The sequence below is a fragment of the Kogia breviceps genome, chromosome X (genome assembly GCF_026419965.1).
Source record: "Kogia breviceps isolate mKogBre1 chromosome X, mKogBre1 haplotype 1, whole genome shotgun sequence".
NCBI lineage: Eukaryota > Metazoa > Chordata > Mammalia > Artiodactyla > Physeteridae > Kogia > Kogia breviceps.
Genome location: NC_081330.1, coordinates 137,928,577 through 137,949,590, shown reverse-complemented (window position 1 = coordinate 137,949,590; position 21,014 = coordinate 137,928,577).

Here is a 21,014-nt window from a genome sequence, read left to right as displayed (position 1 = left end):
AGTGTCAGGCCTTGACTTAGACCAAACATCCAGGCCTTAGTTAGGGACAGTGTCACGGCATGGGGACTCAATTCAGGTCCTGACATGGGCACAGCATAAGGGCTTCAGTTAGCATAAGAGGCAGGACATTAGCTAGGGACAGGGTTAGGGTAAAGTCTAGGGATTGTGTCAGCAAATGACCTCGGGATAGTGTCAAGATCTTAGTTACTGAGAACCTGAGGGCCTTATTTAGGACCAGCATCAAGGCCGGAATTGGGCAAGAAACAGGGCCTGAGTGAGGCCCAGCTTCAGGCCCCTAGCTGGAGACAGTGTCAGGGCATGACGTCGAAGCAGCATCCGGGCCTCTGTTGGGTCAGCATTCGGGTCATAGTTAAGGACATGAGCAGGGCCTGAGTGAGTCAGAATCGAGGCCTCCGTTAGGGAAAGCTTCAGGGCCTGAGTTAGGCACAGCCTCAGGTCTTCATTTAAGGACAGCGACAGGCCTTTCTTTGGGACTGTGTCAGGTCCGTGGATAGAAATGTGTCAGCATATTAGCTCAGGATAGTGTCCGGATTTTCATTATTGATTGCAGCAGGGCCCATGTTAGGGATAGATTCTGGGCCTTAGTGAGAGATAGGGTCAATGCCTTAATTAGGATTAGTCCGGGCCTTAGTTAGGGAGAGTATTAGGGTTTCAATTAGGATAAGATGCAGGACATTACCTTGGGACAGAGTCATGATCCGAGCCAGGGATAGTGTCAGAAAATGACCTGGGTTGGTGTCAAGACCTTAGTTATTTAGAGAATCAGGGCCTAATTTAGGACCTGTGTCAGGGCTTCGGGTAGGGACATCGTCAGAGCCTGACTTAGGGAGAACGTCTAGGCCTGAGTGAGGCCTAGTGCCAGCCCACCTGCTGGAGACACAGTCAGGGCATGACGTAGGAACAGCATCAGGGCCTTTGTGGGGTCAGCATGCAGGTCATAGTGAAAGACATGAACAGGGCCTGTGTTAGTCACAGAATCAAGGCCTCAGTTAGGGAAAGCTTCAGGGCCTGAGTTAGGAACAGCCTCAGGTCGTCACTTAAGGACGGCAACAGGCTTTCTTTTGGAAAGTATCAGGACAGTGGCTAGAAATGTGTCAGGATATTAGCTCAGGACAGTGTCCTTTTTTTAGTTATTAATTGCAGCAGGGACCATTAGGGACAGATTCCGGGCTTTAGTGAGAGATAGTGTCAAGGCCTTTGTTCGGATTAGTCAGGGCTTAGTTAGGGATACTATTAGGGTTTCATTTAGGATAAGATGCAGGACATGAGCTTGGGACAGAGTCAGGTTCCGGGCCAGGGATAGCGTCACGAAATGACCCAGGAAAAGCGTGAAGACCTTCGTTATTGCGAGCCTCAGGGCCTTACTTAGAACCAGCGTGAGGGCCTAAATCAGGACCACTGCCAGGGCTTCCTATACAGACAGCGTCAGAGCATAAGGAAGGTACAGCCAAAGGGCCTAAGTGAGGCTTATCTTTAGGGCCTGAGTTCGGGACACTGTCAGGGCATGACTTAGGAGCAGCAGAAGGGCCTCTGTGGCATCAGCGTGAGGGTCTTCACTAAAGACATTATCAGGGCCTCTGTTAGGGAGAGCCTCAGGGCCTCATTTTCAGACAGCATCAAGGCTTACTTTGGGTCAGTTTCAGGACCTTAGTAAGACCTGGGTCAGGATATTAACTCAGGATAATATCAGGATTTTAGATATTGGCGGCAGCTGGGCTTTAGTTAGAAACAGTGTCAGGGCCTGAGTTAGGACTAGCATTATAGCCTTTGTTAGGTATAGTCAGGGCCTTTTCTAGGGACAATGTCAGGTTCCGGGCCTTAGTGAGAAGTCGTGTCAAGGCCTTAGGCAGGATTATTCAGGGCCCTAGTTACGGAGAGTGTTAGGGTTTCATTTAGGATAAGATGCAGGACATGAGCTTGGGACAGAGTCAGGTTCCGGGCCAGGGATAGTGTCAGGAAACGACCAAGAGAAAGCGTTAAAACCTTAGTTATTGAGAGCATCGGGGCCTGACTTAGGACCAGAGTCAGGCCCTAAATCACGACCACTGCCCTGGCTTCATATAAGGACAGCATCAGAGCCTAAGTAAGGTACAGCCCAAGTGCCTAAGTGAGGCCTATCTTTAGGATCTGAGTTAGGGAAAGTGTCAGGGCATGACTTAGGAGCAGCAGAAGGGCCTCTGTGGGATCAGCCTGAGGGTCTTCATTAAAGACATTATCAGGGCCTCTGTTAGGGAGAGCCTCAGGACCTCATTTTCGGACAGCATCAAGGCTTACTTTGGGTCAGTTTCAGGACCTTGGTAAGACCTGGGTCAGGATATTAACTCAGGATAGTATCAGGACTTTAGATATTGGCGGCAGTAGGGCCTTAGTTAGAGTCAGTGTCAGGGTCTGAGTTAGGAATATCATTATGGCCTTTGTCAGGTATAGTGTCAGGGAGTGAGCTAGGAGTAGTGTCAGGGTCCGAGTTACGTGTAATGTCAGGGTCTTGGTTAGGGACAGTGTCAGCGCCTGGGTTAGCACGAGTCTCCAGGCCGTAGTTAGGGAGCGGTTCACAGCATCGGGAGTAATTTCAGCGCCTTATTTATGTTCAGCATCAGGGATGATTTAGTTAGCATAAGAGGAGCCATTCCTGCAAGAACCCTGAAGGCCAACACACAAGAATGTAAAAGTGAACCATGCACGCTGCTATGAAGGAATATTCCACAGCAGTTGAGTACACTTTGTTTAAGGTTAACAAGAGTTTAAAAATTGTTTTAAGAAACCAATATTCATATGATGAAAGAATTTCATCGTAAAGAATCTCTTTCCCTAAACTTGACATTAGCTAAAGTCAAGATTAGATTAAGGTCTAGGGGTAGTGTCAGTTAATGACCTGGATTTGGTGTCAAGACCTTAGTTACTTAGAGAATCAAGGCCTAAAATTTAGGACCTGCGTCAAGATTTTCGGTAGGGACAGATTCAGACCTGACTTATGGAGAACGTCAAGGCCTGAGTGAGGCCTAGCGTCAGCCCCCTAGCTGCAGACACAGTCAGGGTACGACTTAGGAGCAGCATAAACACCTTGGTTGGGTCAGCGAAAGGTCATAGTGAAAGACATGAGCAGGCCTTGAGTGAGTCACAGAATCAAGGCCTCGGTTAAGGAAAGCTTCAGGGCCTGAGTTAGGCACAGCCTCAGGTCTTCACTTAAGGATACCGACAGGGCTTTTTTTGGGACAGTCAGGATGGTGCATAGAAATGTGTCAGGAAATTACCTCAGGACAGTGTCCGCATTTTAGTTATTGTTTGCAGCAGGGACCATTAGGGACAGATTCTGGGCCGTAGTGAGTTATAGTGTTAAGGCCTTAGTTAGGATTAGTCTGTGCCTTTGTCATGGAGTGTATTAGGGTTTCAGTTAGGAAAAGATGCAGGACATTAGCTTGGGACAGAGTTAGGTCCGTTCCAGGCATAGTGCCAGAAAATTATTGAGAGCATCAGGACCTTAGTTAGGCCCAGTGACAGGGCCCTAAATCCGGACGTCTTCCAGCGTTTTGTATACAGATAGCGTCAGAGCCAATCTAAAGTACAGCTAAAGGGCCTAAGTGAGGCCTGTCTTTAGGGCCTGAGTTAGTGCCACTGTCAGGACATGTCTTAGGAGCAGCATAAGGGCCTCTGTGGGATCAATGTGAGGATCTTTGAAGACATTATCAGGGATTCTATTAGGGATAGCCTCATGCCCCCATTTATGGACAGCATCAAGGCTTACTTTGGGTCAGTTTCAGGAGCTTGGTAAGACCTGGGTCAGGATATTAGCTCAGGATAATGTCAGGACTTTAGATATTGTTGGCATCTGGGCCTTAGTTAGAGACAGCGTCAGGGACTGAGTTAGGGAGAATTTCAGGGCCTTAGTTATGCTAGAGACTCCAAGACCTTCCCTGAGTTCTAAAGGGCTGATTCGAACAGTTGCTAATCATGGAAAGGAGGGACTGCACAGACCAAAGAAGAACAGAATAGAATGAACAGTGCAGCCTTGGGCCAAGATTCTGGTTTTGCCTCAAGGGATACAGTTAAGAGCATCTTTGGGCTCTTTAGCAACCTAAACCCCCCCACAAAATAGAAGATTTTAGTCTTCATTCCAGAGAAGGTCCTCAAGAGACCATCTGAGGTCAGGTTATATTTAGTTAAGGCCCTGTACACACAGTAATCCTTAGGACACCTGTCTCCTTAAACCATTGCTGTAAAACTCCTCACCAGATCCTCCTGCATTGGGACACACGGTTTTTGAGGGTCGGAGTTTTCTGTGTCCCCCTTTGGCTGCCAAAGGAGTAAAGCTATTCTTCTCTACTTCCTGCAAACCTCTCTCTCTGAGATTTGATTTGGCACTGGTGCACAGAGGTTGAGTTTTCGACATCAAATTTAGTACCCAATGTGGGGCTGACTTGGGGATCCCCCTGTGGGTCCCCTGACTTGATCGGACACTGAGATTTTCTCCACACTAGTCTCTTTCGAGAGAGTGTAAGGTTGGAGAATTCCTTTAGAGGCCAAACCACCTGGGACCCTTGCCTGGAAAGGCCAAGCCCCAGTCATCCCAGCAGTTAGAACTCTAGGGCAGGAGTAGATGGTGGAAGAGGAACCACCCTAGCAGCTGCCGAGGCCGTCTTTGCCTTGAGGACGTTCCTCTGTTCCTCCTGCCTGGACTGCCCTGAATGTCCTACTCCAAGGGATTATTTTGGGGAACCAGAAAAATAGCATTTGGGATGTTGCAGCACCTCAGCCAGTGTGTGGTAACTCCCCTGGCAAGCAGTCTGAGGTCCTTTTAGCCCTGTACATTTGGGGGAACCTTGGTTCCCATTTGGGTGACTTTTCATTCCAGGAAATCTCATTTGGAAGGTGAACCACTTGGACAGAGGTCACAGGCTAAGTTGAGACTTGGAAGCTGATTTGAGTCTTGTGCTGTTTGGTTGTTGGTTTCTCTTTGGTTTCTGGTTCCTTTGGTGTGAGGCTTCCATTGGTGTTTAGGATTTTGTTGTGTTCTTAGTCCGTGGTGTGAGTGTTCCATGGTTCAAACGTAAGAAGTGCTTCTTCTTCAGTTCCATCTGAGAGCCAATGGGCAAAATCCTGGCAGACTGGTCAACCTATAGTTGTAAACCTAAGAGTAAGAAAAGAATGAAATTCTATTGTAATTTTGTCTGGCCAATGTATGGATACATTCTTGAAAAATGAGGAAAGGTGGTCTTTGAATGATAGCCTAAATGACTATACTACCCTTCAGCTAGAGTTATTTTGTCACAGGAGGAGAAAGACAAAAGAAATTCCATACGTTCAAGCATTTATGAAACTACGTAATAAAGAAGGTGAGCGGCTAGGTAACAGGCTGATGGTACAAAGAGAAAAGAAAGTCACTTTGTACTAGAGCTCGTTGTGTCTGAATGCAGAAAAAAATAAGGGACAACATAAGATGGATACAGAAGGTGGTGAACATTTGTGAAAAGGGAACATGGAGGGAAGAGTTGTGCCTGACCACGATATTCTAAGATGGATTTTGTTGGAAGTGGGTTAGGGCAAGCCTGCATTTTGTTTCTCCCTCCAAAGTTTTCTTAGAATGCTGCTTTTGATTGTGAACAGCTGGTGAGTTCCTTTGCCTGTGTCTGTGATCTGTATTTTTGTTTGAAATCTCTTTTCTAACCGTTCTTTTGATCTCCAGCTAACTTTGGGATGCTTTAGAAGGCCCTTGAGCTATCTCAGAGAGAAATGTTTGATTAGTATATTAAATTACCTGGAATTCCTAAAAATCTAGTATGTCCTGGTAAAATTGGAAGTCCTTCCCCTCAAGCTACTTAGGACTTGGAGCAATTGGATAAATGACACCTCTGTATTGAAGTGTGTATTTATGAAAGTTACTGTGTTGGCTTCATTTTGCCCCGATGTTTAAGAGGAAAGGAAAATTACATAGTGAAGTTATCAGAATGTAATGACTCATGATGTATCACTGTTTGCTTTAGGTCTACTGCTAAAAGCACACGTACAATGCTTGTGTGACAATTGGGTATGAATAATAAAATGTATGGCCTATAGAAAGCGTTTTGTCATTAACATACCTCTGAGCATGTTCACGATACCTGATCAGTATTCCCCCAAAGTGGATTAACTAGGCAAATAACAAGGAGGCCTAGCACTGAGGGACATGATGTACACCAGGGCCAAACAGCTGAATCATTCTGGCACTGAGGGATTGACATTTTGATCATCAGTGCTTTCTATTGAAAGACTTGGAATCAAAAGGAAAAAAACTTCACGTATTGAGGTGTGAGGAAATCTCTCTGGCTTATACATGGTTTAACTTAAATTATACTGACCAGAGTGGCCTGTTTTGTGGCCTTTTAGATACGAATTGTACATCTGCTTTGGAATTGAGGAAGGGAATGCATTTTACAGTCAAAAAGGAGTAGTAACTATGGTTCAGACATCCAAGATAAACCTAAGTGACCTTTGTAGATGTGATTTAGATGCATTCCTGAATTCTTTTTCTGTTTTCTTTTTAAGTTTTTTTTGGATGTGGACCATTTTTTAAGTCTATTGAATTTGTTACAATATTGTTTCTGTTTCATGTTTTGGTTTTTAGGCCACGAGGCATGTGAGATCTTAGCTCCCTGCCCAGGGCTCAAACCGGCACCCTCTGTGTTAGAAGGCGAAGTCTTAACCATTGAGCCACCAGGTAAGTCCCCGCATAACTGTATTGTTGAAATTGAATTTCTGAGCTACATCAGACTCAGGATGCCACTAGCCATTCTGAAAACAATGTCTGCTGGTAGCTGCAACCGTACGTTTTCAAGGACTCCTATCTTAACTATTAAATTTCAAACAGTGACTTTAGATCAGATACTATTAGAAAGATGAGACATATGTGTAGTGTTCAGTAGCTCCTGTTATGGATATGTCAATACTACATCAGAAGTTAAAACCTACTTAGGTAGAATTAGACAACTTGCTACGAAATCTCTCTGAAGTGCCAGTTCCAGACCAGGTTTCAGGCTTATTCTGCTGAATTCCTAAGGGGATGCACACTTTGGGATGGCATCAGGACTTCAGTAAGGACAGTGTCAGGACCATGGTAAGAGATGGATCAAGATATTAGCTCAGGATAGTGTCAGCACGTTAGTTATTGGCGGCAGCAAGGCTGATGTTAGGGACAGCTTTAGGGCCTTAGTTAGGGACAGCATCAGAACCTGAGATAGACCAAATATCAAGGCCTAGGCTAAGACTAGGGTCAGGGCCTTTGTTAGGGACAATGACAAGGCCAGGGTTAGGCCTAGCATGAGGATGTGAGTTAGGGACAACCTCAGGGCCTCACTTCGGGACAGTGTCAGGGCTTACTTAGGGAAAGGGTCAGTTAGGGTTAGGGTTAGGGCACAGGTTAGGATTAGGGTAAAGACTGGGGTATGGATACGTGTTAGTGTACGAGTTAGGATTAGCGTACAGGTTAGAGTTAGTGTATGGGTTAGGTTTAGGGTATGCTTTAGGGTTGGGGTATTTATGAAACCTCTCCCACTCTCCCGATATCACTTAGCAGGTAAAGTAATATTATTTCGACTCCAGGAATGGAGAAGAATATAGACGCTAGGATAAGACAAATAACACACACATTATAAATAAATCTCATTAGGATTTTGTTTGTAACCAAATCTCATTAGGATTTTGTTTGTAACCTGTACATTAAAACACTAGTGCTTAGGAAATCTATTGGAGGCAGAAGCAGTAAAGGGTAGTTTTATGGGAATAACATCACAGATTTTCTGTAGAATACACACATTTTGACTGGTTAGCAAGTCAAGGAGGCATGCTTTTGTTCTGAAGATATAAACCCTCTTCTAAATTGAGCTCTTATTGGAAGTTAGACATTTTCTCTTGCTGTTGTATTGTATTGTATTTGCATGATTATTCTGCTTCCATCTCCCTTGTTAAACCGTTGATTTGGGGAAGAGTGCCATTACTGAAAGGAGGTAACAGAATTTTTCTCAAAAACAGAAGGAAATGGTTCTCACCTAACTATTAAGAAATAATCTCTATACTGGTGTACTGACAGAATTATGATTCAGGGATAATAATCCTATGTTGTAACAAGGGAAATTTAAAAAGATTAAGGGAAAAGATAATATTTTACCACTTGCCATCCTTTCCCACTCTCTGAAATGACTAGTATAATGTGGAGAATTCTCATTTCATCTGTAAGGAATGCATGAATTAGGATATGGGGGTTAACAGATAAGTACTGATACATATGAAAGACAATAAAAAAACACCTAAGGAATACAGAGAGAGGTCTACTCAACACTCTGTAATAACCTACACGGGAAAGGATCCAAAGATGAATAGATTGATACATACATATGATGAACCAGATGCAGTACACCTAGAGCACACACCACATTTTTCTCCAATTGGCTGTGATACTAGATAACAATTAAATTTTAAAAAACACACAAGAAGTAAGGAGATATAAGCTCTTGGGGGTTTGCCCTGACACACTGCACTCTCATTTGCAGCCTACTAACACAATTTCCAGGAAGCCTCTGTTGCAGGAAAACCCAGAGTTGGAAATGGAGAAATGCTGCCGCCTTGTGGCCGTTTCCCGCAAGAGCGGCTTTAAACGGATAGCTATGGGTCACTTAACATTCACAAGGACTCAGGCCTCTAAAAGACACCTGCCCTCAAAAAAAAAAAAAAAATGTCCTGAGCTCGGCCGTGGCCAAAAAAATTCAAAGCAGGCAAATGTGTCAAAGAGATAGTATGAAGAGGTAAGTTTTACTCACTCTTTATCAAAAAAAGCAAAATGGAGAAAAGCTCAACCTCAGGAATGATCAGACTCCTCTAAGCTACAAAAAGCTTTCAGCTCACCCAAGTTAACTACCGTCAGCCAAAAGACTACAAACAATAAATGCTGAAGGGGTTTTAGAGAACTCTGTTCCCTCTGTCTGCGGAGGACATGTCTAGTTGTAATAGCCAATAATGAGAACAGAAAGGAGCTGCGTTTTCAATTAAAAATTGAGCCACCCTTCCATCCAGAACACCCACAGCCGAGCCTCTCACCTGAGAAGACAGGCTGCAAGAGCTGCACTCCACGAGTTTTCACAGTAGCCAAGACACCGAAGCAACCCAAATGTCCATCAACAGATGAATGGATAAGAAGAGCTGGTCCGTGGACACAGTGGACTATTAGCCATGGAAAACAAGGAAACACTGCTCTTTGAGGCACCCGAGATGAGCCTAGAGATCATCACAGAACATGAGTTAAGTCGGAAAGCAAAAGGCATACCGTATGACATCACCTATAGGCGTTATCTAACAGCTGACACAAATGAACATATTTCCACAAAGAAAGACACTCACAGACTTAGAAAACAAACTAAGCTGATGTAAAAATGAAAGGTGGGGGGAATGGATAAATTAAGATTAGTGTCACCATATGTGTACAAATACGTATTAAATATATATATCAAACAGACCGACCATATAGCAAGGGAGGTCACCAGAACAGTCTGCAATAATTTACATGGGAAGAGGATCTGTACAAGAATATATATATATATATATATATATATATATATATATATATAAAACGTACAAATGAACCAGATTCTGTACATATAGGACCAACAGTATTCTAATCATTACCCCGATTTAAACAAATTAAAAGAGCGAACAAGAAGTAATGTGACATACACTTGGGTTTTTTCCTGGCACATTCCATTCTAATTGACAACCTGGGAACAGGACTTCCAGAAGGCTCTGCTGCCCTAGTAACCAGATGTGGGAATGTAGCAATGCTGACGCCTTGTGGCCGTTTCCCACAGCAGCAGCTTTAAAGTCAGTGCTAATGGTCACTCAATATTCACACCCATTGCAGGCTTGTAAATGATACCTGCCCTCCAAAACAAAATCCTGGGGTCGAAAATCGACCAAAAAAGTCGAAAGAGGGCAACCTTCCAAGAAGACAATTTCGATAGGTTTATTGTACTCACGGTTTTTTCTTTCTGTTTTTGTTTAACAGAATAAAAAAAGGCGTGGAAAAATGCTGAACCTTAGGAATTATTAGACACGAAAATACACGTTACAATAACCTATCATGTCACACCACTCAGCATGGCCAGCAGCAAAACTTCTGCAAACAAGAAATGCTGACGGGGTGGTGAAGAAATGCGTACCCTCGGTTCTAAGTGGGACATGGTAAGAGCCCCTAAGGAAAACACAGTGGAGTTGCCTGGAAAGGGTCAACATTGAGCGACCGTTCAATCAAGCATAGCCACTGCTGGGTCTATCACCTGAGAGGATGAGAATCAAAAAAGACACGGGTTGGCAATCCTGCAATCCAGCAATGTTTACCGTAGCCAACACTTGGAAGCAATGAAAATGCCCAGCCACAGAGGAATGCAGAAAGGAGAAGTGGTCCATGGACACAATGGAAGAGTGCTCCAGTGAAAAGTAGAAATTCCATTTTAAAAACAGATATAAGTAAGGAGACATCAGCTTTGGGGGGTTTCTCCAGACACATCCCACCGTCATTGATAACCGAGGAACACCACTGGCAGGAAGGTCTGCTTCACTAGTTACCAGAGTGGGAAACGCAGAAATGCTGCAGCCCTCTGGCCGTTACGTGCAACGGCAGCTTGAAAACCCGTGCTAATGGTCACTTCATGTGCACAAGTCCTGGAGGGCTGTCAATGAAACCTGCCCTCAAAATGTCTTGAGGGAGGTAGTGGCCAAAATATTTCAAAAGGTGGCACATACTTCAAGAAAAGAATGTGATGAGGTAAGCTACACACACAGTTTGAAGAAAAAAGGACATCCCTGAAAGCTCAACTTCAAGGCTTTTTGAGACGCATGCAAATCCAACCACAGAGGTATGGGCTCACACCAGTCAGAAGAACCATCAGCAACAAAACTACCAACAATTCATGCTGAAGGGGTTGTGGAGAAGTGCATACCCTCTAGGTTAAGTGGGACTTTGCCGCCAGCCGCGGCGGGTCCTCAAAGTGTAGCAACAACCGACGAGAGGGGGTAGGGAACTGAACGCACCAAGGTATGGGATCAGAAGGGCACAAGCAACTGACGCTTGCAAGGCAAGTTTAATAACAAAGCCTAGCCGTATATATACCCCTAAAGCAGGGAATTTGCTTCGTCACGCCTTATCGGCATCAGCTGGTTGGTTGGCTTCTCGGCTTAGTCACACCTTATCAGCATCAGCTGGTTGGTTGGCTGCTCGGCTTCTCCCTCAAAGGCACCAATTTCCCCTCCAGGGTTGCTTTTCCTAGCTTTAGGGAACAACCAGGGACTCCCAGTAACTGAGCAGGTCCCTGGAGCGATTTGGCCAAAGGCCATCTCCTTTTGTATGTTCATACCATAAAGTCCAGGATGCATACCAAGGAGAGTACAGTCGGGCCCTGAGGCTTAGGAGGGTCTTAGTGGCGCCTTCCTCAGAGGGCAATGCTCGCCACAGGACTTCACCTGGTAAGAGGCACTAATGGGAACAGAATGGAGGTGCCTTTACAAGGTAAACACTGAGTTACGATATGATCCAGCAGGCACACTCGTGGGCCTATAACCTAAGAAAGCAGATAGAAGTGGAAAGACACAGGCAGGCAAATCTGCATTGCAGGAGTATTACAATAGCCAGGACATGGAAGCAAGCAGAAAGTCCATCAACAGATGAGTGGACAAAGAAGAACAGGGACCTGAACAGATGGAATATTAGCCAAGGAACAAAAGGAAACAATGCCATCAACAGCACCATCGGTGAGGCTAGAGTTCATCACGCACCTTGCAGTAAGTCACAGAGCGAAAGATACATAGCCTACGATATCAGTTATAGGTGTTCCCTAAAAATTGATATCACTGAAGATATTTCCACAGAGAAAGGCAATCACAGATGCAATAAACAGATTTATGGTTCACCCATGGACAGGTGTGAGAATTGTGTACATTAGGAAATTGGGTTTAAGAGAGAGAGACAAACACAGGTGAAATACAAAATCACCAAAGGCCTACGGAATACCAAGAGAAGAGTACTCAACATTGTGTCATAAGCTACATGGGAAAAGGATCCAAAGAAGACTAGATACATGTTTATGTGTAAAAGAGCCACATCTTTCACACCTACAACAAGCAAAACATTGTAATCAAACTTGCTGTGAGAAACAATAAACATTGAATTAAAAAACGAACAAGTCAGTCGTGAGGCACAAACATAAGGGGCTTTTTCCTGGCACAGTCCATTCTAATTGACAACCGAGAATACGACTTCCACGGAGGCTCTGTTGCCCAAGTAACCAGGTTTGGTAAAGGAGACCTGCTGCCGCCTTGTGGCCGTTTCTCAAAACAGCAGCTTTAAACCCAGTGCTAATGGTCACTTGATATTCAAAATCATTGCAGGCCTATAAATGACACCTGCCCTCAAAAACGATTCTTGGGTCGTCCATCGAGGAAAAAAACTCAAAAGACGTGCACATTTCAAAACGACAATTTCAAGAGGCATATTTTGTGCACATTTTGTCTTCTCTTTCTTTCTTTCTCTTGTGATAAATAAAAGGGCATGGAAAAATGCTCAACATCAGGAATTAATAAAGCCATGCAAATCCAATCGACAGAAACGTTCACCCACCGTCGTCAGAATGATCATCAGCCACAGAGTCTACAAAGAATAAATGCTCAAGGTGTTTTAGAGAACTCTGTGCCCTCTAGCTGCCGCTGGGACGTAACCTGGGAACAGCTAGTAGTGAGGACACCGTGGAGGTGCGTTGAAAGGTAAAAATTGAGCTAACCTGGAATCGGGTAGGCCCACTGATGGGCCTATCTCCCGAGTAGACCAAAATCAAAAAGACACAGGCTGGCCATCCTGCGCTGCAGCAACATGTACCATCGCCAAGACTTGGAAGAAACCCCAATGTCCATCAACAGAACAATGCACCAAGAAGAAGGGGGCCCATGTGCACAATGGAACATGAGCCACGGAAGAGCATGCAACAGTGCCGCTGGCACCACCGTAGAAGGATCTAGAGATACCCACCCAAAAGGAAGTACGAAAGAAACCGAAATAGAAATATCCTATGACATCACTTATAGCTGTTACTTCAACATTGATACCCATGAAGTCATTTCCAAGAGAAGGCCGTGCATAGATGCAGAAAACCAACTATGCTTAACCAAGTGGAAAGGTGTAAGGAATGTATGAATTTGGATATGGGGGTTTACAGACATGTACTGATACATATGAAATATATAATCACAAAATACCTAAGGAATACCAAGAGAGGTCGACTCAACACTCTGTAATAACCTACACGGGAAAGGATGCAAAGATGAATAGATTGATACATACATATGATGAACCAGATGCAGTACACCTAGAACACACACCACATTTTTATCCAATTGGCTGTGATACTAGATAACAATTAAATTTTAAAAAACACACAAGAAGTAAGGAGATATAAGCTCTTGGGGGTTTGCCCTGACACACTGCACTCTCATTTGCAGCCTACTAACACAATTTCCAGGAAGCCTCTGTTGCAGGAAAACCCAGAGTTGGAAATGGAGAAATGCTGCCGCCTTGTGGCCGTTTCCCGCAAGAGCGGCTTTAAACGGATAGCTATGGGTCACTTCACATTCACAAGGACTCAGGCCTCTAAAAGACACCTGCCCTCAAAAAAAAAAAAATGTCCTGAGCTCGGCCGTGGCCAAAAAAATTCAAAGCAGGCAAATGTGTCAAAGAGATAGTATGAAGAGGTAAGTTTTACTCACTCTTTATCAAAAAAAGGAAAATGGAGAAAAGCTCAACCTCAGGAATGATCAGACTCCTCTAAGCTACAAAAAGCTTTCAGCTCACCCAAGTTAACTACCGTCAGCCAAAAGACTACAAACAATAAATGCTGAAGGGGTTTTAGAGAACTCTGTTCCCTCTGTCTGCGGAGGACATGTCTAGTTGTAACAGCCAATAATGAGAACAGAAAGGAGCTGCGTTTTCAATTAAAAATTGAGCCACCCTTCCATCCAGAACACCCACAGCCGAGCCTCTCACCTGAGAAGACAGGCTGCAAGAGCTGCACTCCACGAGTTTTCACAGTAGCCAAGACACCGAAGCAACCCAAATGTCCATCAACAGATGAATGGATAAGAAGAGCTGGTCCGTGGACACAGTGGACTATTAGCCATGGAAAACAAGGAAACACTGCTCTTTGAGGCACCCGAGATGAGCCTAGAGATCATCACAGAACATGAGTTAAGTCGGAAAGCAAAAGGCATACCGTATGACATCACCTATAGGCGTTATCTAACAGCTGACACAAATGAACATATTTCCACAAAGAAAGACACTCACACACTTAGAAAACAAACTAAGCTTAAGTAAAATGAAAGGTGGGGGGAATGGATAAACTAAGATTAGTGTCACCATATGTGTACAAATACGTATTAAATATATATATCAAACAGACCGACCATATAGCAAGGGAGGTCACCAGAACACTCTGCAATAATTTACATGGGAAGAGGATCTGTACAAGAATATATATATATATATATAACGTACAAATGAACCAGATTCTGTACATATAGGACCAACAGTATTCTAATCATTACCCCGATTTAAACAAATTAAAAGAGCGAACAAGAAGTAATGTGACATACACTTCTGGGGTTTTTTCCTGGCACATTCCATTCTAATTGACAACCTGGGAACAGGACTTCCAGAAGGCTCTGCTGCCCTAGTAACCAGATGTGGGAATGTAGCAATGCTGACGCCTTGTGGCCGTTTCCCACAGCAGCAGCTTTAAAGTCAGTGCTAATGGTCACTCAATATTCACACCCATTGCAGGCTTGTAAATGACACCTGCCCTCCAAAACAAAATCCTGGGGTCGAAAATCGACCAAAAAAGTCGAAAGAGGGCAACCTTCCAAGAAGACAATTTCGAGAGGTTTATTGTACTCACGGTTTTTTTTTTCTGTTTTTGTTTAACAGAATAAAAAAAGGCGTGGAAAAATGCTGAACCTTAGGAATTATTAGACACGAAAATACACGTTACAAAAACCTGTCATGTCACACCACTCAGCATGGCCAGCAGCAAAACTTCTGCAAACAAGAAATGCTGACGGGGTGGTGAAGAAATGCGTACCCTCGGTTCTAAGTGGGACATGGTAAGAGCCCCTAAGGAAAACACAGTGGAGTTGCCTGGAAAGGGTCAACATTGAGCGACCGTTCAATCAAGCATAGCCACTGCTGGGTCTATCACCTGAGAGGATGAGAATCAAAAAAGACACGGGTTGGCAATCCTGCAATCCAGCAATGTTTACCGTAGCCAACACTTGGAAGCAATGAAAATGCCCAGCCACAGAGGAATGCAGAAAGGAGAAGTGGTCCATGGACACAATGGAAGAGTGCTCCAGTGAAAAGTAGAAATTCCATTTTAAAAACAGATATAAGTAAGGAGACATCAGCTTTGGGGGGTTTCTCCAGACACATCCCACCGTCATTGATAACCGAGGAACACCACTGGCAGGAAGGTCTGCTTCACTAGTTACCAGAGTGGGAAACGCAGAAATGCTGCAGCCCTCTGGCCGTTACGTGCAACGGCAGCTTGAAAACCCGTGCTAATGGTCACTTCATGTGCACAAGTCCTGGAGGGCTGTCAATGAAACCTGCCCTCAAAATGTCTTGAGGGAGGTAGTGGCCAAAATATTTCAAAAGGTGGCACATACTTCAAGAAAAGAATGTGATGAGGTAAGCTACACACACAGTTTGAAGAAAAAAGGACATCCCTGAAAGCTCAATTTCAAGGCTTTTTGAGACGCATGCAAATCCAACCACAGAGGTATGGGCTCACACCAGTCAGAAGAACCATCAGCAACAAAACTACCAACAATTCATGCTGAAGGGGTTGTGGAGAAGTGCATACCCTCTAGGTTAAGTGGGACTTTGCCGCCAGCCGCGGCGGGTCCTCAAAGTGTAGCAACAACCGACGAGAGGGGGTAGGGAACTGAACGCACCAAGGTATGGGATCAGAAGGGCACAAGCAACTGACGCTTGCAAGGCAAGTTTAATAACAAAGCCTAGCCGTATATATACCCCTAAAGCAGGGAATTTGCTTCGTCACGCCTTATCGGCATCAGCTGGTTGGTTGGCTTCTCGGCTTAGTCACACCTTATCAGCATCAGCTGGTTGGTTGGCTGCTCGGCTTCTCCCTCAAAGGCACCAATTTCCCCTCCAGGGTTGCTTTTCCTAGCTTTAGGGAACAACCAGGGACTCCCAGTAACTGAGCAGGTCCCTGGAGCGATTTGGCCAAAGGCCATCTCCTTTTGTATGTTCATACCATAAAGTCCAGGATGCATACCAAGGAGAGTACAGTCGGGCCCTGAGGCTTAGGAGGGTCTTAGTGGCGCCTTCCTCAGAGGGCAATGCTCGCCACAGGACTTCACCTGGTAAGAGGCACTAATGGGAACAGAATGGAGGTGCCTTTACAAGGTAAACACTGAGTTACGATATGATCCAGCAGGCCCACTCGTGGGCCTATAACCTAAGAAAGCAGATAGAAGTGGAAAGACACAGGCAGGCAAATCTGCATTGCAGGAGTATTACAATAGCCAGGACATGGAAGCAAGCAGAAAGTCCATCAACAGATGAGTGGACAAAGAAGAACAGGGACCTGAACAGATGGAATATTAGCCAAGGAACAAAAGGAAACAATGCCATCAACAGCACCATCGGTGAGGCTAGAGTTCATCACGCACCTTGCAGTAAGTCACAGAGCGAAAGATACATAGCCTACGATATCAGTTATAGGTGTTCCCTAAAAATTGATATCACTGAAGATATTTCCACAGAGAAAGGCAATCACAGATGCAATAAACAGATTTATGGTTCACCCATGGACAGGTGTGAGAATTGTGTACATTAGGAAATTGGGTTTAAGAGAGAGAGACAAACACAGGTGAAATACAAAATCACCAAAGGCCTACGGAATACCAAGAGAAGAGTACTCAACATTGTGTCATAAGCTACATGGGAAAAGGATCCAAAGAAGACTAGATACATGTTTATGTGTAAAAGAGCCACATCTTTCACACCTACAACAAGCAAAACATTGTAATCAAACTTGCTGTGAGAAACAATAAACATTGAATTAAAAAACGAACAAGTCAGTCGTGAGGCACAAACATAAGGGGCTTTTTCCTGGCACAGTCCATTCTAATTGACAACCGAGAATACGACTTCCACGGAGGCTCTGTTGCCCAAGTAACCAGGTTTGGTAAAGGAGACCTGCTGCCGCCTTGTGGCCGTTTCTCAAAACAGCAGCTTTAAACCCAGTGCTAATGGTCACTTGATATTCAAAATCATTGCAGGCCTATAAATGACACCTGCCCTCAAAAACGATTCTTGGGTCGTCCATCGAGGAAAAAAACTCAAAAGACGTGCACATTTCAAAACGACAATTTCAAGAGGCATATTTTGTGCACATTTTGTCTTCTCTTTCTTTCTTTCTCTTGTGATAAATAAAAGGGCATGGAAAAATGCTCAACATCAGGAATTAATAAAGCCATGCAAATCCAATCGACAGAAACGTTCACCCACCGTCGTCAGAATGATCATCAGCCACAGAGTCTACAAAGAATAAATGCTCAAGGTGTTTTAGAGAACTCTGTGCCCTCTAGCTGCCGCTGGGACGTAACCTGGGAACAGCTAGTAGTGAGGACACCGTGGAGGTGCGTTGAAAGGTAAAAATTGAGCTAACCTGGAATCGGGTAGGCCCACTGATGGGCCTATCTCCCGAGTAGACCAAAATCAAAAAGACACAGGCTGGCCATCCTGCGCTGCAGCAACATGTACCATCGCCAAGACTTGGAAGAAACCCCAATGTCCATCAACAGAACAATGCACCAAGAAGAAGGGGGCCCATGTGCACAATGGAACATGAGCCACGGAAGAGCATGCAACAGTGCCGCTGGCACCACCGTAGAAGGATCTAGAGATACCCACCCAAAAGGAAGTACGAAAGAAACCGAAATAGAAATATCCTATGACATCACTTATAGCTGTTACTTCAACATTGATACCCATGAAGTCATTTCCAAGAGAAGGCCGTGCATAGATGCAGAAAACCAACTATGCTTAACCAAGTGGAAAGGTGTAAGGAATGTATGAATTTGGATATGGGGGTTTACAGACATGTACTGATACATATGAAATATATAATCACAAAATACCTAAGGAATACCAAGAGAGGTCGACTCAACACTCTGTAATAACCTACACGGGAAAGGATCCAAAGATGAATAGATTGATACATACATATGATGAACCAGATGCAGTACACCTAGAACACACACCACATTTTTATCCAATTGGCTGTGATACTAGATAACAATTAAATTTTAAAAAACACACAAGAAGTAAGGAGATATAAGCTCTTGGGGGTTTGCCCTGACACACTGCACTCTCATTTGCAGCCTACTAACACAATTTCCAGGAAGCCTCTGTTGCAGGAAAACCCAGAGTTGGAAATGGAGAAATGCTGCCGCCTTGTGGCCGTTTCCCGCAAGAGCGGCTTTAAACGGATAGCTATGGGTCACTTCACATTCACAAGGACTCAGGCCTCTAAAAGACACCTGCCCTCAAAAAAAAAAAAATGTCCTGAGCTCGGCCGTGGCCAAAAAAATTCAAAGCAGGCAAATGTGTCAAAGAGATAGTATGAAGAGGTAAGTTTTACTCACTCTTTATCAAAAAAAGGAAAATGGAGAAAAGCTCAACCTCAGGAATGATCAGACTCCTCTAAGCTACAAAAAGCTTTCAGCTCACCCAAGTTAACTACCGTCAGCCAAAAGACTACAAACAATAAATGCTGAAGGGGTTTTAGAGAACTCTGTTCCCTCTGTCTGCGGAGGACATGTCTAGTTGTAACAGCCAATAATGAGAACAGAAAGGAGCTGCGTTTTCAATTAAAAATTGAGCCACCCTTCCATCCAGAACACCCACAGCCGAGCCTCTCACCTGAGAAGACAGGCTGCAAGAGCTGCACTCCACGAGTTTTCACAGTAGCCAAGACACCGAAGCAACCCAAATGTCCATCAACAGATGAATGGATAAGAAGAGCTGGTCCGTGGACACAGTGGACTATTAGCCATGGAAAACAAGGAAACACTGCTCTTTGAGGCACCCGAGATGAGCCTAGAGATCATCACAGAACATGAGTTAAGTCGGAAAGCAAAAGGCATACCGTATGACATCACCTATAGGCGTTATCTAACAGCTGACACAAATGAACATATTTCCACAAAGAAAGACACTCACACACTTAGAAAACAAACTAAGCTTAAGTAAAATGAAAGGTGGGGGGAATGGATAAACTAAGATTAGTGTCACCATATGTGTACAAATACGTATTAAATATATATATCAAACAGACCGACCATATAGCAAGGGAGGTCACCAGAACACTCTGCAATAATTTACATGGGAAGAGGATCTGTACAAGAATATATATATATATATATATATATAACGTACAAATGAACCAGATTCTGTACATATAGGACCAACAGTATTCTAATCATTACCCCGATTTAAACAAATTAAAAGAGCGAACAAGAAGTAATGTGACATACACTTCTGGGGTTTTTTCCTGGCACATTCCATTCTAATTGACAACCTGGGAACAGGACTTCCAGAAGGCTCTGCTGCCCTAGTAACCAGATGTGGGAATGTAGCAATGCTGACGCCTTGTGGCCGTTTCCCACAGCAGCAGCTTTAAAGTCAGTGCTAATGGTCACTCAATATTCACACCCATTGCAGGCTTGTAAATGACACCTGCCCTCCAAAACAAAATCCTGGGGTCGAAAATCGACCAAAAAAGTCGAAAGAGGGCAACCTTCCAAGAAGACAATTTCGAGAGGTTTATTGTACTCACGGTTTTTTTTTTCTGTTTTTGTTTAACAGAATAAAAAAAGGCGTGGAAAAATGCTGAACCTTAGGAATTATTAGACACGAAAATACACGTTACAAAAACCTGTCATGTCACACCACTCAGCATGGCCAGCAGCAAAACTTCTGCAAACAAGAAATGCTGACGGGGTGGTGAAGAAATGCGTACCCTCGGTTCTAAGTGGGACATGGTAAGAGCCCCTAAGGAAAACACAGTGGAGTTGCCTGGAAAGGGTCAACATTGAGCGACCGTTCAATCAAGCATAGCCACTGCTGGGTCTATCACCTGAGAGGATGAGAATCAAAAAAGACACGGGTTGGCAATCCTGCAATCCAGCAATGTTTACCGTAGCCAACACTTGGAAGCAATGAAAATGCCCAGCCACAGAGGAATGCAGAAAGGAGAAGTGGTCCATGGACACAATGGAAGAGTGCTCCAGTGAAAAGTAGAAATTCCATTTTAAAAACAGATATAAGTAAGGAGACATCAGCTTTGGGGGGTTTCTCCAGACACATCCCACCGTCATTGATAACCGAGGAACACCACTGGCAGGAAGGTCTGCTTCACTAGTTACCAGAGTGGGAAACGCAGAAATGCTGCAGCCCTCTGGCCGTTACGTGCAACGGCAGCTTGAAAACCCGTGCTAATGGTCACTTCATGTGCACAAGTCCTGGAGGGCTGTCAATGAAACCTGCCCTCAAAATGTCTTGAGGGAGGTAGTGGCCAAAATATTTCAAAAGGTGGCACATACTTCAAGAAAAGAATGTGATGAGGTAAGCTACACACACAGTTTGAAGAAAAAAGGACATCCCTGAAAGCTCAACTTCAAGGCTTTTTGAGACGCATGCAAATCCAACCACAGAGGTATGGGCTCACACCAGTCAGAAGAACCATCAGCAACAAAACTACCAACAATTCATGCTGAAGGGGTTGTGGAGAAGTGCATACCCTCTAGGTTAAGTGGGACTTTGCCGCCAGCCGCGGCGGGTCCTCAAAGTGTAGCAACAACCGACGAGAGGGGGTAGGGAACTGAACGCACCAAGGTATGGGATC